Genomic DNA, 18,679 nt, shown 5'->3' on the forward strand with positions numbered 1-18,679 from the left:
GCTGAGACTTTGAAAACCAGTGTGACTCCTTTCATGACTGAGATTTCTGGAAAAAACTCCCTGTATCCCTTTTCATCATATTTGTTTGCCACTTGTCATTTTATACACAAAATCATTGCTAAGTTGTTACTGCAGGCCTCTTGAGGGCAGAGACCTACCATTATGTTCCCAGCTGTATGCCTAGTGCCCAGCCCAGTGCTTAGTCATGGCAGGTACTCAGTAAATGGTTGGAAGAATGAATTTATTTTCAAAATCAAAGTAATTAAATACCTATTGAGCAGATATTTCAAAAGCATAAAATGTTGTTCTTTTGGCCTAAAACCCAAATCTTTTCAATTTAGAAGAATTAAAGAAAGAGCATTGTGTAATTGTTAGTTTTACCTTATGTCAAAAACTAATAGAAACTCATTGTGCTTCATTCTAACCTTATGACTCAATTAACTGACTGCCTTATAGTTAGAAGTTTCTAACCTGGTTAATTTTCAAATTGAGTCTCAACATTTTTAGGCCTTGTTGCATCATTCTGCTGGTTATACACCTCAGCCTTTAAACCATAAAAAGATTGCATTCACTTCTGACTCTAGAACTGTTGGAGGTTTCGAAGATGTCACTTTGGCTTTGAAGTTTCAGTGCCTAGTAGCTGTTGAGCAGTGAGGCTCAGAAGACCTGTAGTGCATCGGGTAATGGAGGAAAGTGCTTCTGCCTAATTAGCACTAAAAACTAAAGTTTTTTCTAAAAACAAGACAGGGACAGTGGCACCTAAATGAAAGTCCACGCAGCTGTCCCTCCTGATGTATTTATTTATGCCGATGGATACCAGAGTGGTGCTTTCATTCTCTAAGCCAACGTGTTGAGGATCTTGTCCTTGGACCTCCACTGGAGTGGTTCCTAACAATTTCTGAAAACAGTGTTACCCTCTTAAGGATTATAGCTAAACACCACAATATACAGATCAAGTCAAAGAAGGTGGTATTTTGCCTTTAATGGTTTGTGACTTCCAGTGCATGTCTTTGTCTTTGGATCCTGGTTTGAGGAACAGTGTGTGTGCTACTCAATGCAGAGGCCCACATTGCTCCCAAGTCTGGCAGCGTGGGAAGGAAGCTCAAGGTGAATGAAGGGAATTCCAAAACAGACGGCTGTCCTCTGGCCATATCCTTAGAACTGAAGCTCAATTCTACTTTAAATTATTTTATTATTCTTTAAGTCCAAGAAAGCTACTACTATTGCAGGGGGGTTGTTTGTATGTTTGTTTTTTACATAAACTAGAAAATTTTTGAGGAGAGCATAGTCCTGATCCTAGTTTACCACTGATCTGTTGTTTGGGTGATTCTAGAGATGAGAGGAAGGGAGAGAAACATCGATGTGTGATAGATATATCAATAGGTTGCCTCTCGCACACCCCCAGCTGGGGACCTAGCCCGCAATCCAGGCATGTGCCCTGACTGCAAATCAAACCAGCGATCTTTTGGTTCACAGGCTGGCACCCAATGCACTGAGCTGCACGAGCCAGGGATGATTGTAGTTCTTTTAGGTTTAAAAGCTTTACAATTTTTGATCCTATGGTTATTTTATTTTGTTATGAATGAAGGATAAATTTAAATGTCCCAAAATATACTTAATTTGATTTTTTGGTTAAATATATTAAGTGGTTAAAAATAATAATAACCATCTGGGATGTCCCAATCCCGTACCTTAGAAAAAGAATACGCTCATACCAGGAAGTCTTTGTGCTTAATAAATGATTCCTCCAAGAAAGGATATGGCCCAACTCTACAAAAATTGTGCTCCACGCCCCACCAGACAGTCAGTACGGCAGTCGTGTGGCCTTTTAGCTGAGTCTGTGTTCTCTTGTCTCTTTCTGGGATTCGTTACCTTAGGCCACTTGAGTCTATTTCTCAGCATATACTAGGACATGTTTTCTCAACATGTCCTAAACTGATGGGACAGTGATTCTCAGACTTTTTTGTCTCAAGACTATTACACTCTAACAAATTATTGATGACCCCTAAAAACTTGTATATGTTGCTTTATTTATCAATATTTACCATATTAGAAATTAAAATACAAATTCAAGTGTATATTTCTTTTTAATATAATGATAACAGTTTTTGAAAAAGCTATATTTTGAAAAATAAAATTTAGTGAGGAGAGGAGCATTGTTTTAATTTTTAAAATCTCTTTAATATCCAGTTTACTAGAACACATCTGGATATTCTTATCTGCCTCTGGATTTAGCCTGTGGCAATATGTCGCTCTGGATAAAGAATATGAAGAAAATCTGGCCTCATGCAGATATGTAGCTGTAAAAGTAGAGGAGCATTTTAATAGACTTTTCAAATAATTGTGGACACTCTTCAATGATACTAGAGCAAAACTCAGCAAATGGGGATTTTGTAAAGGCTCAGTGCAAAGTAAAATCTGAAACTCTATCAACGAACCTTTAAAATCATTACATTAAAATTCAGTGGTTCATCTTGCACTCTGAATGGATTTTGTAGCACCATGCATTGGTCATTTGGAAAGTATTATTCACCAAGTTATGCAGTTCTTCCAAATGTTTACTCATTTCAATATACAGTAATGAGAAAAATCACATTTGGTAATAGCAACCCTGATGTCATCTTTAAGTATTGGCCAGCTCGTAATATTGGATACAAGTATTCCAAAATTATAATTTTTACTTGAGAGCTCAAAATTTACTGCCACATACTCACGTCTGAATAACCAGAGTCAGTCAAGTAAAAATGATGTTCCATTAAAAAGCGGCGACTTCAGCTTGAAACTCCAAACAGTCACACAAGTGCTTTTCTTGGAGACAGCCATTTACTTCAGGGTGAAGCAGAAAGCTTGGGTGCACGTCCAACTCTGTCACTCAAGGAACTGAAATTTAATAAAGCTAATCATTTGTACTGTTTCATCAAGGACATTCTTAGCTGAGGCTGGCATGGCAGTAAAGGATTCAGTAACTCCTAGGACAGATTGGGGTCTGGATTGATGTGAAGGCACCATTGTCGCCCACCATTGCTTTGCACCATCAAAGCAGATTTGACACAGTTGTGTAACATAAGCCCTGAGATTCAAAAACTTGGACTATTTCAGCACAGGTGCTTCTTGTTTCCAAGCATTAGTATAATAAAAAATCTTCCGTGATTCATCGGAGCTAGTAGGGACAAAACAGCAAATCCAGCCACACCTGCAGATCTGTGTGTTTTTAAGGCACAAGGACAATTCTGCAGATGAGATATTGGCTTAGCCTTCATGCCCACAGTGAAATATGTAATGTGACAAGTTACTGTGTCTTTGGGAGGGCGTACTGCTTTCCTTTACGGAATCTTCATCCAGCTGTGCAAGGCTTTGTTTTTCTTTCAGCTGTTGTGTGTACTTCTCCAGCCACTGCGATAAGGTAAGTCTCCCTGTAAGACGGTTCAGTCTCCTTTCCATTTCTAGGCTGAAATCTTGAAACAATTTTTAGCTTTTAAAGAGCATATCATGTCTACATTTAAACTATTCCTTTTTCTTTCGACTCTGGTCAGTCTCAAAGTGACAACTTGTTTTGTCGCATAAGACATACGAAAGTGAATTATTAGCATCCATAAAAGTGAGGAGATAGTAGCTTTCATTGTATTTTCATTTCTTATTAATAGCTTCATCCAGTTTCTTTGAGGTTCGTTCTTTTATCCGTGAGTAAGAGAACTCTATTTCAGTTTCATCTTCTTCAGTATCTTTGGATATAGATGCTACAGGTGTGGATTAAGAAAGCAAGCCTTCTTTCCTTTTGTTTTTAAGCCAATAATTATCCTTAAAGATATAAAAAATATCCTATAAATAATTTTCCCTTTATTTTGGAATAAAATAATGAATTCTAAAGTAATCACAGTTCTAGATAAATTTTTTAAAGTTTGAAAAGATTTTGAAAAAATTTAAAATATTGCAAAAATAACAAAGGATACTTACTATTTCTTGTTGAGTTTCCAAACAGATGCAAGGAAAACTTGGGGATTTAAAAACAATACATTGGACAATAATGAAGTTACAGAAATTATACTAAGTATAATAAAATACAGTGAGAGCACAGAGCATTAAGAACAAACTGAGTTGATCTCTAAAAATACACATATTTATACCTTAAACCTATCACCTTAGAAAAATTTTCAAAACACAAAACATGCAGAGCAATGATGTCATATGCCATGTGGTCTCTGGAAAATTCCACTGTATACTAGTAAGAAAACAAAAGTGAAAAAAGTGAATTATTATGAAGTCATTCTGACCTCATAGACCTTCTGAGCTGGAGAGGTGCAGGTCTGGAATCCTTCTTTTCTTCTTCACCACCCTCCTAGCCACAATTTGCCTTTAGTTTGTTGAAGAAGGATAAAAGGCAAACCAAGAGAAATGGGGGAAGCAGCAGAAGGAGGTGGGAGGGAGACTCCGGAGTGAGTTACAGTCGGGCCGATAGAGAGCATCGGAATAAAATGACTGAGAGAATCAGGACACCATTGTCTGTGGCGGATGTGGAGAGGCACCGCCCAGATCCCTGTCCCTGCTCCCTGTCGGCGGGAAGCAGGAAGCGTGGGCAGTAGTCAGTCTCCAGCTGTCATCTGCAAGGTTGGCCTCAGCTGCAAAGAGCCATCTCGCTCAAGGTCAGGCTCTTCCTGGGCAGTTTGCAACTAGTAACAGAGGGCTAGGGGGGCAAAGGCACAGCCATTTCAGACAACTGCCAGCTCCCTGCTGGGCTGACCGAGGTCTCATGCAATTCAGCTTCTCCCTCTGTCCCACCCGACTTTCTCCCTTTCTTCTTCACAGGTGTAGGTCCCTAAGGATATCGTTTACCCCAAGTTCTGCCTTAGTTTCTGATTCTGGAAAATCTAACATATGACCATTCTCTCATCCAGAGCTGAATACATGTATATACTACACATTATATATATATATATATATATATATATATATATATATATATATATATATACACACACACACACACACACACACACATACATATATATGTATGTATATATGTATATATATGTTTATACATATAATATTTATTAGTTATTTTATTCAATATCACACTGTCTGCCAATTATCAGCAAACTGTATTTTCAATCCATTGGCTTATTTATTCTAAATATAGCTATTCTGTTCCTCTAATAAAAATCTTTGTTGCCAAAAAAACTTATAATGGCAAAACAATTTATTTTACCCACGAATCCCAATGTAATTTTTGCCCATTTTTGAGATACTGAGATCCTAAGTACACAACATTTGTTCAGAACAGTAAAGTGAGACATAAACAGATACAATCAACTGATTTCCTGATCATCGTGGGCATTCACTGCAATTTACACATGACACAGCGAGGAACGTCGGCAGCAGGTTCTCGAGAGCAGACTGGAAGGTGGGATCATGCTTACTTAGAACAGGGCTTCCAAGGTTGATAGGCAGCTCTGAGCCCTGCTCCCAGCATTCCTGTTTTGGCCTCATCTGACTGCACGGATCTGTTTGCAGGAAACTCGAGCAAGGTCAAACCTTCTCTGGAAGACCTGCCATCAAATAAGGAGTTGAACTAGTCACTAGAGGATCCTTAAGACCCTTCTTCAGGTCCCAGGTCTGTGCTGCATTGCTGTTACAGAACCCCTGGGCTGCTCCAAGTGAAAAAATCCCACGGGCTGTTTAGTTAGTGGCCCAGTTACCCGCTGCCAGAATTATAACTCTCAATACCAGAGTTTAGTGAAAAGAAAAAGAATTGTTTATTTAATAGTTATATAGATTTAGATTATTTGCGGATTTCTGCCGTGAAGTCTTATGTTTTTTAAAACACCCACAAACACATATTTCTGCCTCCCCCTACCAAACCAGGCTACTTTTAGAAAAGTTAGAGAAACCGTTTTTCTACTTCCTAGACACAGTTCAGCTTTACTGGTAGCTGCCAATCATTCAATTCTGATTGGGAGGCCTTGTCTGTGTTATGGTGTCCACCAGCTTTTAATCCAGAGCCCCGTGAATTCCCAGCCTTTCCTTTCCAAAACCACAAAGGTATTCCCCCTTCTCCAAGCCACAAGGTGTTCTCAAAGCTGCATAGTGTTCCTTCCTTTCCCAAGCCGCATGGTGTTCCCCGTTTCTAATCTGCATGGAGAGCACCTTCATCAAAACCGAATGGAGAACCCTCCTTTTCAAAACCGCATGGTCAGTTCCCTCCTCAAAACTGCATGGTCAGATCCCTTCTTTTCAAAGCAGCATGGTGTGTGTCCTTAAATGTCTGCCGCTTATTTTTAAATCCCTGATTGCGTCCTGTGATGTAGAGAGCATGGAACCCAGTCCTGACCATTCACAGAACCTCATGCAGGCTCTGTAAGCTCTTTCAGTACTATCCTAAGGTCCAAGACCCCTCCCACCTTTCCGGGCCTTGGATGCATCAAATCCATTTGCACAACAAAGACACTAGCCACTAGCCTCAGGCATGTGAAGTCATCCTGAAAGCTGCTTCCTTTTCCCCATCTTCCAGCTGCAAGCTCTGGGGGTTTTTGGACACCCCCTTTCTGTAACATTGCCACATAGGTTATTTGGGGTCTTGAGGAGTAGATTATTAAATGATGACTTTTACATTTCGTTTTAGGCAATGCTTTTCATATAAAACGACAAGCAAATGTGACATACCTAAAATTCTTCAGCGGAAACAATCATTCCTTTCGTGAAACCTAGGTGGGTAGCGGGGGTGGGGGTGTCACGGATCTCTGGGCTTGACTGTAAGGCAAGCCAGGGCCATCTTTACCTTGCCCTGGTTACTCAGGCCTGTCTCTCTCACCACAGCTCCCCAACATCACTTCTACAGATCACTGCTCTGCTGACTCCCCAGGGCCGCAAATGCAGCCCAGATCCCTCAGTTTGATCTCACACAAGGGCCTCTGTGGTCTGACCATGGCCACCTTCCCAGCCTCCCTCGAGCCCCTCCCCTCCCATGCACGCTGTGCTCTGGCTGCTCTGGAGTTCTCAGTCCCGCTTTCCACTCTGCCGTTGTGCCCTCTGTTCCTTTCCTTAGTCTGCCTGCCCTTCCTTCTGCTCACCCTCCCCCATCCGCCTGGCCAAGCCCTGCTCAGCCCCAGGCCCTGTTACCTCCTCTCTGTTTTTTTCTCTGACACCTTCCACCTCCTCTGGATTCTGAATATTCTGTTCACACCGCCATTATAACTGGGATTTGTTGAGGGGGTTGTTTTGCATTAGAACCCCTTTATTTTCCACGCCAGACACTTCACTTGGTTGTGGATGCCTGAAGAGCAAGAACAGTCTTGGCCATCACTGCATCGCCAGCGCTGTCACAACTGGGCAGGGGGTCATCCTCAGGGAGCGCGCATGCTGCAAACGGAACAAATGGCCTCCCCGCACTGCTCCCCCACAACCTTATTGAAAGAACTGTTTCTGTCTCGTTTGGTTTGCTTATCTGAATGTCTCATTAAGTGTCCAGTACAGTAAGAGGAGAAGGAAGAAAGCCCTCTTGACTTTTCAGCAGGCAAGCACTAGGGTGAAACCGCACTTTAGAAGCTTCTCCTTGTTTTGAGGGTGCTGGTAGGAAAGAGAGAAAAGAGAAGCGGGAGAGGGAGCCGGAGGCTGGGAGAACGTTTGTGATCAGGCGTGTAAGATGTCGGCAAGCATCGAAGCAGCAGGAATGCACGGGGACAGCCATGCCAGTTCTTATTACTATTGAAGCTTCCATGATGGTTGGTCGGGAGTATAACAGTGTCTGCGTGCAGCGTGTGGTGAATGAACCGAATAATACAAATTTCAGCACGCATCATTTATCTCAAACACTACACAGCAATGCCATTTCAGAATATTTTTTCTAGTTTGGGCAGTGGCGTTCAGAGCTGGGGACAGGGACGGTGTGGTGGGGTGGTGGACATCCTGCTGTTTATTTCAGGTGTTGGGGACTTGCTTATTCTCCATGGTCATTTATGTTTCTAGAGCCCAGTCCGGTAGTTACATCCATTTCCTCCTTTGGGGCTGGCGACATTCTTGTTAGAGCAAGTGTGAGTACCCCCCACCCCCACCGCCTTTCAGCTGAAGAGGAAAACGAGGCTGAGAGGTAAAGATGGCTGCTCAGAATGGGATCTGGCTGCAGAGCCAGCTTCCTGGGTCACCGTAGAGGATATTAGCACCTGCAGTGAGCCAGCCTGGGGACCTTGGTCAGTGTGGCATGGTTTGTGTCCTGCACACATACCCTGGGCCCACCAGAGGTCACCTGCAGGCTCAGAGGACTGTTCCTATATGTGCATGCAGATGACCTCCCACCCCAATCCCCTGATGGCCTTCTCTGGTTCCAGGAGCACACTCTGTCCTCCAACAGGTGGCACTGAAACTTTGGGGAGTTAATGGCCATCAGGGGCACCCCTAAATCTACAAGAAACCAGAGTAGATAGAAATACCCAAGCTTCCTCGCTGCTCCGGCCTCTGTGCCATCAGTGAGACCTCAATGAGGTGACTCCTGGGTACGTTCTGCACTGATCCTCAGTGGGTCTTCGGCAGCATGGCCTCTCCGTTGCCCAGAGCTCATGGTTGTATCCCTCTCCTCCCTTCCTTGTCTCTTTCCCTTGCTCCCTCTCTATGATTTTTTTTTTAAGATTTTATTTATTTATTTTTAGAGAGACAGAAGGGAGGGAGGAGAGGGAGAGAAACATCGATGCGTGCGATACATTGACCAGTGGCCCTGGCCCACAACCCAAGCATGTGCCCTGACTGGGAATTGAACCAGCAACCTTTCGGTTTGCAGGCCGGTGCTCAGTCCATTCAGCCACAGCAGCCAGGGCATCCATGCTTCAGAGAATCATTTCCACATATAAGTGGCAGCACTCTACAGGAGTGGGTGGGGCCTCCCAGAGCCTGGTGTATGATAGCCCTTCTCAGGCCCCCATCTGGAGCCAGTCAGCATTGTGGCAGTAGTGGGTAGGGCTGGCTCCTGGGAGCAAAAAACCAGCTCCTGGATGCAGATATGTGAGGCCCGGGCCAGTCCTGGCTCACCCTGATTCCATGGCCCCTGCCTTCTCAGGCCCCCACTGCAGCTGGCCTTTCTAACAGAGAGGTGTCTTTACCAAGCAGATTTCCAAGTCCTGGTTCTTATACATGGTCCTAGAGATGACGACATTTGTATAGAACATTGGAACTTGATCTTATTGTGTCTGCCTGGACTTGCTGAGGCTGGCAACCTGGTGACATGAGATGGAGCTAAGGATCAAGTGTGACAGGTCTCAAGTGCATCTGAACCTCTTAAAACTCAGACAAGTGGCGAACTCTTTGTAGGTTTTGTATTTTTATACCCTCCTGTGGCTTCCAGATATGTGATTTTGGAGGTTGGAAGTGTGGGCTCTCAGAGGCTGTGTGAGCTGGGCTGGGTTTCCTGCTCTCCTGACCTCGTGTGAGGTGGGCTGCTCTGTGACCACGTCAGCTTTGGCTCTGGCTGAATCCTGCGACCCTTCCAGCAGTTTTGTTGCCCCGGCTCAAAGTTTTTAGCCTCTTGCTTCCCAGCAGTGGTCCTGGGCCAGGGAATAGCTCCAACCATTCCTGCAGGGCTGGCTGTGGAGCTGGAAGTAAGGACCTGCCCCATCCTCACTGGCGACAGAGCCACATGGAATGGGGCCTCCTCCTGGACAGAAGATCTCAGAATCCCAGAGGTGGCATAGGTCTCCTGCTTGGGGCAAGGGCGGGGTGGCAAAGGGGCCGTGTTTGGTCACTGCCCTTTCTACTGGACCACCTGCTTGTTTGCCATGTCCAACACCTTCAGGGAATTACAGCCTATTTTGATCAGCATTTTACCCTAACCTTCTCAGTTTTCTTCCATGAAAGTCAGGATTTAACAAAGCAAATAATGAAACTCCTCTGTTGGAATTAGACCAAAAGAGGATCTTTAATAAGAGAATCAATTATAAATGTTATGCTGTTATGCTTAGTTCTCCAAGAAGACAGTGATAAACTCATGTTCTCCCAGCTCCATTTCAAACCTTCACAGCCTAAGTCTAGCTGTTGCCACACAAACTTTTTCTCTGTGAATCCTTAAACATTCCAGTTGTCATGGAACCACCCTGACCTTGCAGGTGACATTTGTCTCCTCCTTGGAGAGTATTGTGAGAAAGCCATGCCTAAAGCCTCAGAAGAATGGCTTTTGTCTCCTCTGTTCCCATTAAGGACAAAGATGTCACATGGGAGGCCAAACTTGTCTCACCCTCCCATACCCTTTCCCATGAGAACCTGTCCCTCCTCCCACCTCAGGTACAAATAACTAGACCAGGTGGGCCTCTCCCAAGGCCACTGGGCAGTGATTTGATGAAAGAGATGAACCAGGCCAATAAGAGTCTTCCTTCAGGACATGAGTGTGGGAAACCAAGAAGCCATTGATATTCAGAAATGGGAGCCCAAGCAGAGGGTTGTGGTACAGCGGGGATGAGGAGCAGGTGGTCACCACAAAGGCTACATATGGACAGAGGACAGGAAGGGGCGGGAGGCAGGGGTAAGAGACTAGAGCACAAACTCTCCTTCCCTGAGCCACCTCAAGGGGAGAAAGGGGGGCCTCTCTTTCTGAAACACAGCTCATCAAGGGGAGGTATTTAGGTCATTGACATTTAATATAGTTATTTTCTATTTGTCTCATCTGTTCTTTGTTCCCTTTTCATTTCTTTTGTCTTTTTCTTATGCATGAATTGTGCTTTTTCTTTTTTTTCAGTATTTCATTTTATCTCCACTACTGACTTGCTTACTATATCACCTTTTTAAAACTTTTTTAGTAGTTGCTCTGGGGGTTAAAATATGCATAATTGACACATCATAGTCCACCTTCATATAATATTACACTACTTCACATAGACTATAAAAACCTTCCAACAGTATACTTCAATCCCCCCTCTTTTATTTTGCGCTATTGTTGTCATGCATTTTACAGCTGCATATGTTATTAACACCACAATACATTCTTTTGCGTTAAATCTTTTTGTTTTTAATTTTTTAATGAAAAAACAAAGGACTTTTATTTTTACCCACATATTTACCATTTGCTGATCTCTCTAGTCTGTGTCCCTCCAAGTTTCCATCTGGCATCATTTTCCTGCTGCCTGAAGAACTTTAATGTTTTTTAGGTTCAGGCCTATTGGCAACAGATGCTCCCTCTCATCTTTTGTCTGTCTGAAAAAGTCATTTCACCTTCAGTTTTGAATAATATTTTTGCTACATTTAGAATTCTGGTTGACTTTTTTTCCATCAACACTGTGAGATGCATTTCACTGCCTTCTGGATTGCATTGTTTCTAATAATAAGTCTGCGGTAAGTCTCACCTTTGTTCCTTTGTGTAAAATGTGTCTTTTTCCTCTGGATGCTTTAAAGATATTCTCTTTGTCACCGCTTTTCAGAAACTTGATCATATCGCGGCATGACGTAAGACATTTGGATCTGCAGATTTATAGTTTTCATCAGATTTGGGAAAAAATTGGTCACAATGTCTTCAAACATTTTTTCTGTTTCCCCCTCTTCTACCTTTCTGGAACTCCAATCTCACGAATACTAGACACAGGTCACTCACTGAGGCTATGCTACGCACTTAAGTGTGTGAATTTTCTTATATGTAAATGAAAACTAAATAGAACTTATTTAAATACATGAAATAATATATACAAACTCCCAGCACCATTCATGAGTCACAACGCATGCTTAATAAATGTTACTTCTCATCTTTCAACCCCCATCTCTTTATTTCCCCTCTGTGCTCTGCTCTTTTTACACACCCTCAGCCTCTTGTGCTTCTCACACCGCTCTGCCTCTCCAAATTCCTCCCATCCTTCAGGGCGCAGCTTCAACGCCTCCACCCTGAATGTTTTCCAGGTTACTCCAGGGCACAGCCTCTTAAAGCACTCACCACTGACTTCCCCAGAATCATACTAGGGTTGTATGTTGATCTGTGTCATTCACAATTAATGGATGCATCTGTGTCTTAGCTCACCTTTGGTTTTGAATTCCTCAAGATGAGTACTACTTTTTCCCTCTATAACCTTGTCACTACCTGCTCCAACACTGCCAGGAGGTGTTTCTCATTGTGTGTTATCTGGAATGAAGACCCAAAGGTTTCCTCCCTTGGCCAGTGAGTTGAGGTAATGGAGGGTAGCGGGGAAAGACGGGGTTAGAGGGAAGGTGGTGCCCTGAAGGAAAATGGACCTTGGAGCCCAGACGTCCTGGTCTGAATCTCAGCCCTGCTGCTGCCTTCCTGTGTGACTCTCACCAAGTTACTTAGCCAGACTGAACCTCAGTTTCCTCATCAGTTTCAGGGTGTGATTGTTGGAGTGAGATGAGAGAGAATTGTGTCAAGGGCCTGGCTAGTATCTGCTGTCCTTGAGAGCTGGGTGGATGGATGTAGAACCAGACCCTCAGCCTGGCAGGGATTATGTGGAGCTGGACTCCCGTTCAGAGAACACCTAGGCCTGTGGCTTTTTGCCAGTTGTGAACTCATTTCCCCAGAGAGGAAAGAAACAGGCTGCCTCTAAGGGCTCTGCAACCCTCACAAAAGCTTGTTGTGTTTCTTCAGCCCCATCCACACATCTGGTTGTACTTACTGATCTAAAAATGTATCCATTCTGCTTGCCATGTTCACATTTCTGAACGTGGTAAGGCCCATGGGGGAAAATCACAAATAGCATGCATTAAAAAAAAAAAAAAAAAAGCAATGCCCTGCAATCATATACTTCCAATAGATGAAGATCTAGGATAAGGATCATAGGCCTCTGCCAGCAGCAGACACCCTGGTAGCTCTGCACGCCAGGGGCTGACATGCCAGCATCCTCACAACTTGAGCCTGGTGGTCTCCAGCTAGGAAAACTCCTCCAAAGCGGTAAGGAGAACTCCCTGGATAGAAAATCCAGAAAAGAAAAGGTTCTTTTGACTGTTTAGTAAAGGTTCACTTCCGAAGATGGGAGGAATAGCAAGGAAGTACCAAGAGTCAGGACACCTGGTTCGGCCTTTAGATTTTCGGGGTGACAAAGAGCATGCCCTCGGTGTCTTTGGGCCCCTCTTATTCATCTGTGCATAACTGCTTGCCTCTCTATTGCAGCTTTGATTCTTTAAATGTCTGTGAAATGAGCAAGGCAGAGATATTTGTCTATGTGTTTCGATTTGTCCATGTTCTCAATGCCTCAGACAGTCCCTGGCACATAGTAGATACTCCACAATTGTTTTTGAATAGATGAGTATTACAAGGTAAAGATCTCAAGATTCTGCTTAGAAAGGAGGTTTGCCCTCGACTGCTGTGACACCTGGCAAGTGACTTCATCTCTGAGCTCCAATGTCCTCATTCGCAGACGAGGTAATGAGGCGCTCCATGATGATCAAATGAGATGTTTGTAAAGTCCACGAAGGGTGCCTCATACAGAGTAGGTGCCCACTAAATAGGACCTCTCATGGCTATTGCTGCATCTATCACAAGTCTGTTTGTCAGTTTAAAAAGGACTGTAGGAATTTCACACTCTCCCACTCCCAGTGTAACCATGTGGAGCCTGGAATCCTTCACTCAACGGGCTGTCTCTGAGCATTGGACCAAAAGAACTGGCTTGTGTTCTAGTAAAAGATTAGATTCAGGTTAAAGCTGAACAAGAAATGTCAAACATGGAGAGAAGTTATGAAAAGAAATGGGGAACCTTTTCCCAGGAAATCTGTTAGGCTACAACAGATGTGTTGACTCATGAGAGCAATGTGGAGCTATACGACCTTTTGCTTGATAGCCTCTACAGGCCATGAGCAGCTCAAGGACGTTGTGACTAGGCTGCGGGCTCAGTGAGAGATGTTCTGAGTGCGACCTGCTCCATAGCAACCCACAGGCCCTTGAGGTTAACGAGCTGCTGAAATGCATTCATGCAGCCCAAGGACAGAGTGAAAAGAAGGAGAGCCTTGCCCAGTGCGAGGCCAGCCGTGATGCCTGGCTCCCATCTGAACTGAACTGACAGGAGCTGAGCTAAGCCGGCTGAGCTGAAAAGACAGATCCTGCCCTGGAATGAGGCTTTCTTTCTGTGCTGCAATTGAATTTGTTCTCCTCAAAACTGCTTCTGGCAACTGAGGAAGAAAAATGCTTTCCTTGTGGATGAGACATCCAGGGAGAGCCTCTCGGGGTTCTCCCTGGTCCGCAGAAGCAACACTCCCACAGGTGCCACCGTGAAGCTCCTCCCTTCAGCCAGTCCCCACCGCCTCCTGCTGCCTCCATTTCCACAGGGTCTTCCCACCCCTGCTCCTCATTCACACTTCCTCTCTGGTCTCACTCCTCTTCTCCATGGGAATGACTTCCAGGAGCCTTCCCAAGGGCCTTTCTGGAATAGCCCTGTGCCGTACAGGGTATGTGCCCTTACCTAGTCATATATTTCTCATACTGACTTCTGTTCTCCATTTGTTGTGTTATTCTGGGCTCTCTCTCCTGAATAATTGTTAATGCTACAAAGGAGGGACTTGTAATTTTCTGGTGTCTCCCAGAGGCCACAGCTCAGTATACAACAGGTGCTAAATACATGCTCCTTGATTAAATGACTGAAAGGCTCTATTACCTCATATCTTAAGATGCACTTTTTAAACATTTCTGTCATAACAAGTGTGTACACTCCACTTGTAACTTACCACTTGTTACTGAGAAATCTGGGTTTCCTCCGCTCCAGGCTTGGCGCACTGTGAGGCTGGTGAGAGCACTGGACCAGGAGTTAGACGTTCGGGCTGCAGCCCAGCCCCACCACCACTTTCTGTGTGATCCAGAGTAAGTAACCTTTCTGTTTCCCTCCCTGTGCAGTGAGTCATCACCTACTCTTACAGAGTGTGGTGAGCATGAAATGGGACAGAGTTTTGAAAGAGATTTGGTAAATTCTGAGTAGATGAAGGAGATTATTTCTCTAAGGGGCTCATGAGCAATTCATGCAACAAACCTTTATTAATAAACTGCTCTGTATCAGATACAAATATAAAAGCACTTCAGAGCCTGTGCCTGGCAAGACGGGGAGAGAGACTCCAATACTAACAATGAGATAAGTGCCATAGCAAAGTGCCAGGAACATAGGGGAAGAGGGGGGGAAGTATCTGGGGGTGTGGAAGGGATTGCCACTTACGGAGACCTTACAGAAGACATCAGATGTCAGCAGGAAGAAAGGCAGGTGGGTGGTAGCCCAATCCTGACAGTGGGCTGAAAGCTGAAAGTATGGACAGGAGCCATGAATGGTGCCTTGTGGCTACAGCACAGAAGAGCATGGTAAACAGGCTGCAGGGGTGGGGGTGGGGTGATCAGAGACAAGAGCTGGCAGCAGGGCTGGTGAGCTCTGCCACTGAGGCGGGTGGGGCGGGGCAGCATGTGAGTGTGTGCGGTGGGGAGGAGCTTTCAGAACTCCTCTGGGACTCCGCCAGGTGCAGGCATAGGCAATGCCTGGAACCATGGGGAAGCAGGGACTCCTGTCCTCCAGGGAGCTCTGCTTACAGGTGCAGAAGCACAGGGTCTGGTTCTTTCCACTCTTGAGAAGCTCCAAAGACAGCAGAGGCCAGGAGGGGACTGAAGGTCTTGCAGGAGGGAGGTGGAAAGGAAGCTGAGCACCAGATTAGTGTTCTGCTCCTCAATGTAGAACTCTCATCTCCACGACTGCACGTGCTTCCCCTCTGCATGGAGTGTGGTTCACGCCTCAAATCCTGCAGGTCCCAGCTTCCCTGCCACTCCGCAGGAGCCCTCCCTGCCTGTGGGTCCTCCTCACCATTCTCCTTTCTCTATCGTCGTGCCTGGTCTGTTCCTTTCATGCAGTTTGTCCTTCTTGGCGTTTTTTGTCTGTCTCTCCCGACCAAAATGTCAGCTGCATGGGGGTGGGGACCTTGTCTCTCAGCCCAAGGTGTCACTGATGTCTAGCACTCAGTCTCTGGCACATAGCAGGTTCTGAAGAACTGAATCAATGATCTGGCTGCTCAGCATGACTTGAAGAGCATTGCATTTGAGCATACAATGTCATGTCATTAGTAGGTTAAAGTAGAGCTCAACCTCCCCCGTAGTAGAGATCAAGAACCTGGGGGCCTGTGTTACTTAGTCTTGAAGACATGCCACATTACATTTCACAGTAAGTGACAAGGAAAGTCAACAATGAAGCCCCAAGGCTGGAATTCTGGCTTTGCAACACCCTCCATCTACTCAAGTACAGAGTATCAGGTCCTAAATCTGAAATCCATCCAGAGCAGATAGTCCAGTGTGGACTCAGTCCTAAATCCAGCCTAGTCAAGGGACACCCAGATATGCACATGACAGTCTCTCATGGGGCCAGAGCCAGCTACAGAGGCTGGAAAGAAGAGGCTTCAATTGACAAAAACTGCCACCTCCTTACTTAGCAATACACGTGTCTTTTTATATAACAGATTTAAATAAGTAATGCAAACTGTGAAAATCTGTGGTTAAAAATGAACGGGGAGGGGTGGAAATAAAGAATCTAACAGATGGTTGCCGTGCGTCTCTCTCCAGCAGGTGGGACAGAATCATCAGCATGAGCACGTCTGTAAAGGTCTTCTCTCTTCCTGGAGCATTTATTGGCATCCTGCAGAATGAACCCTGCACATTCCAGCTGCACAGTCAGCCCAGCCCAGCAGCTCTGGAAAGGAGGACCTTGGCCTTGGCTGTACCTCACCTATGGCCAGAGTGGCCCCTCACCAAAAGGAAGAAAAGGAGAGAGAACATCATATAGACCTGGTCAAAAGCATGGTGATCCAATGAAAAGTGGGGAGGAAAGACCTGAAACTCACCCTTGGGGTGGCCAAGTTGCATCCCTTTCCCCATGCTGTCTACTGACCCACTGGCCTTCTCCCTGCTGCTCCGCCCACATCTGCTCTCTGCAGGCCAGGACTGCCAGGCCTTTGGGAAAATCCTGTCTGGCCCACTAATTGGTTTGTGTAGGAGAGTCTTTTGCCCCCACGTGGAGGTGGAGACCAACCCTGCCCTCCAGCAGCCCCGTAGCCAATCACAGGCTGTCTGTGTCTGAGCTGTTCCCATAGGCTTGGCATAACCATCCTCATTTCCCAACCTGGCCATCAGTTAGGGGCCTGGCTCCATGGGTGGGGCCCTTCTCAGCAACATTCTGCCTCTGTTTCCTTCCCACCGCGTGTTGTGTGCTGGCCTCCATTCCTGGGTGTGTGAGTGCTGAAGGCTGGCTACTGGTGCTGAGTCAACATAAGTCCACCGGGTGTCCACGAAGCCCACAATGGGATGGTGGAAGCCCTCCCAGGAAGCAAACTGTAGTCTCCTGAAAGCCTGCCATTTATCAAGCACTCGTTGGGCCAGGTCCCTGTGCTTAAACCCTTTAAATGCAGAATCATATTAAATCCTTGCAACTACTCAGAGATAACATAGTTATCATCATCATCATCAGTTCTCATTTACTATATAAGGAACCTGAGACACAGAAAGAGCAAAAATGTTGTCCAAGGCCCCAGAGTTAATAAATTGTGAACCAGGATATGCACCCTGGCAGTCCCACTCCACACTCTCTGCTCTAAACCGCACTAGGCTGTAATGGTGTTGCACTGCCCACACTGTCCTCACCTGTCCCACTGTATCACAGGCCCCTGAGCAGGAACCATAGATGAGAGCAAGCTCAGATGGGAGGCTACCTCTCGATGGCAGTACCCTGGGTCAGGTCACACACCCCCACCCCGAGCCCCTGGTTTCTCATCAGTAATACCAAGTTTGTGATTGAAGATACCTCACACTGTATTGGATGATTCAATGTGCTAATACATGTAACAGGCTTAGAACAGTGCCTCGCACTGGACATACTCAATACGTATGAGCTTTTATCACAGTCATTAAGAATAGGATTATTCCAACTGGAACATTCCAGGGGTCTGTCTTACCCTTAATCTCTTCTCCAAGAGATTCATGTACTGACTTTTAATATCCAGCCTCTTTTAAATTTATCCCTTTATCTCATTCTTCCACCTTCTCCTTCTATCCTCCTTCCAAACCTGACACGCCATTGAATCTGGTTCATTCATTTTCGTGATCAGATCCCTGAATGTGACAGATCGAGGGGGTGGGGGTGGAGGTGGAGACTGGAGGAGCTTGTGTAATAGGACATAAATAAACTTGCACATGCGTCTCTTTTTCAATCTCAGATTTTTATCCCATCACGGGGCAATTTTTGCTTTGTCTTTCCCTGAATCAGAGAGAAGATGTTTTATTCATGTGCCTCTGCCCAGCACGCAGACAGCAGGTGCCCCACGTGTCTTGGTGCATTCAGTTCTGTGCAAGCCAACCTTTGTGCCGATGTTGTTCTCAGCACCTCACAGGCACTAATCCTTTGAATGCTCTCGTACCCTCTTAAAGTCCCTGTGCCTGGCAGGTAATGAGCACTCAAATGCCCAACTAATAAAGGAGGTGTGTTCAGTTTCTACCCTCTTAATGGACACATCTTTTAAGACACCCCCCACCCAACTCAATCCCTGTGGCGTCTTACTGTTCCCTCTTAACTTCTGGTATCACTCCCCACTAACATTTAGGAAGGGCGTTCAGCACAAACTTTCACCTTGGTGAATGGCAAGGCTCAGGTGACAATGACAAAGCTGAGCATATGCCTAGAGAGACTTGATATTTTCCCACAGGTTTGATTTAAGCAGCATCTAGAAATTCCCCTGAATCATCTAAAAGCATCTCCCTTGACACAGGAAA

General features: G+C 45.2%; 1 protein-coding gene across 1 annotated transcript in view; it reads left to right on the forward strand.

Annotated features, from left to right (window-relative positions):
* The window catches only part of SOCS5 (suppressor of cytokine signaling 5), an 89,924-nt gene extending 71,880 nt beyond the window's left edge, over nucleotides 1-18,044 (forward strand). Inside the window, exon 3 of the transcript XR_016511907.1 lies at nucleotides 16,481-18,044. The gene's annotated coding sequence lies outside the window, so the exon portion shown is untranslated. The remainder of the gene's footprint in view (nucleotides 1-16,480) is intronic.
* Nucleotides 18,045-18,679: the final 635 nt, after the last annotated feature.

The sequence above is a fragment of the Furipterus horrens genome, unplaced genomic scaffold (assembly GCF_987537825.1).
Source record: "Furipterus horrens unplaced genomic scaffold, mFurHor1.1.pri manual_scaffold_6, whole genome shotgun sequence".
NCBI classification, from domain to species: Eukaryota; Metazoa; Chordata; class Mammalia; order Chiroptera; family Furipteridae; genus Furipterus; species Furipterus horrens.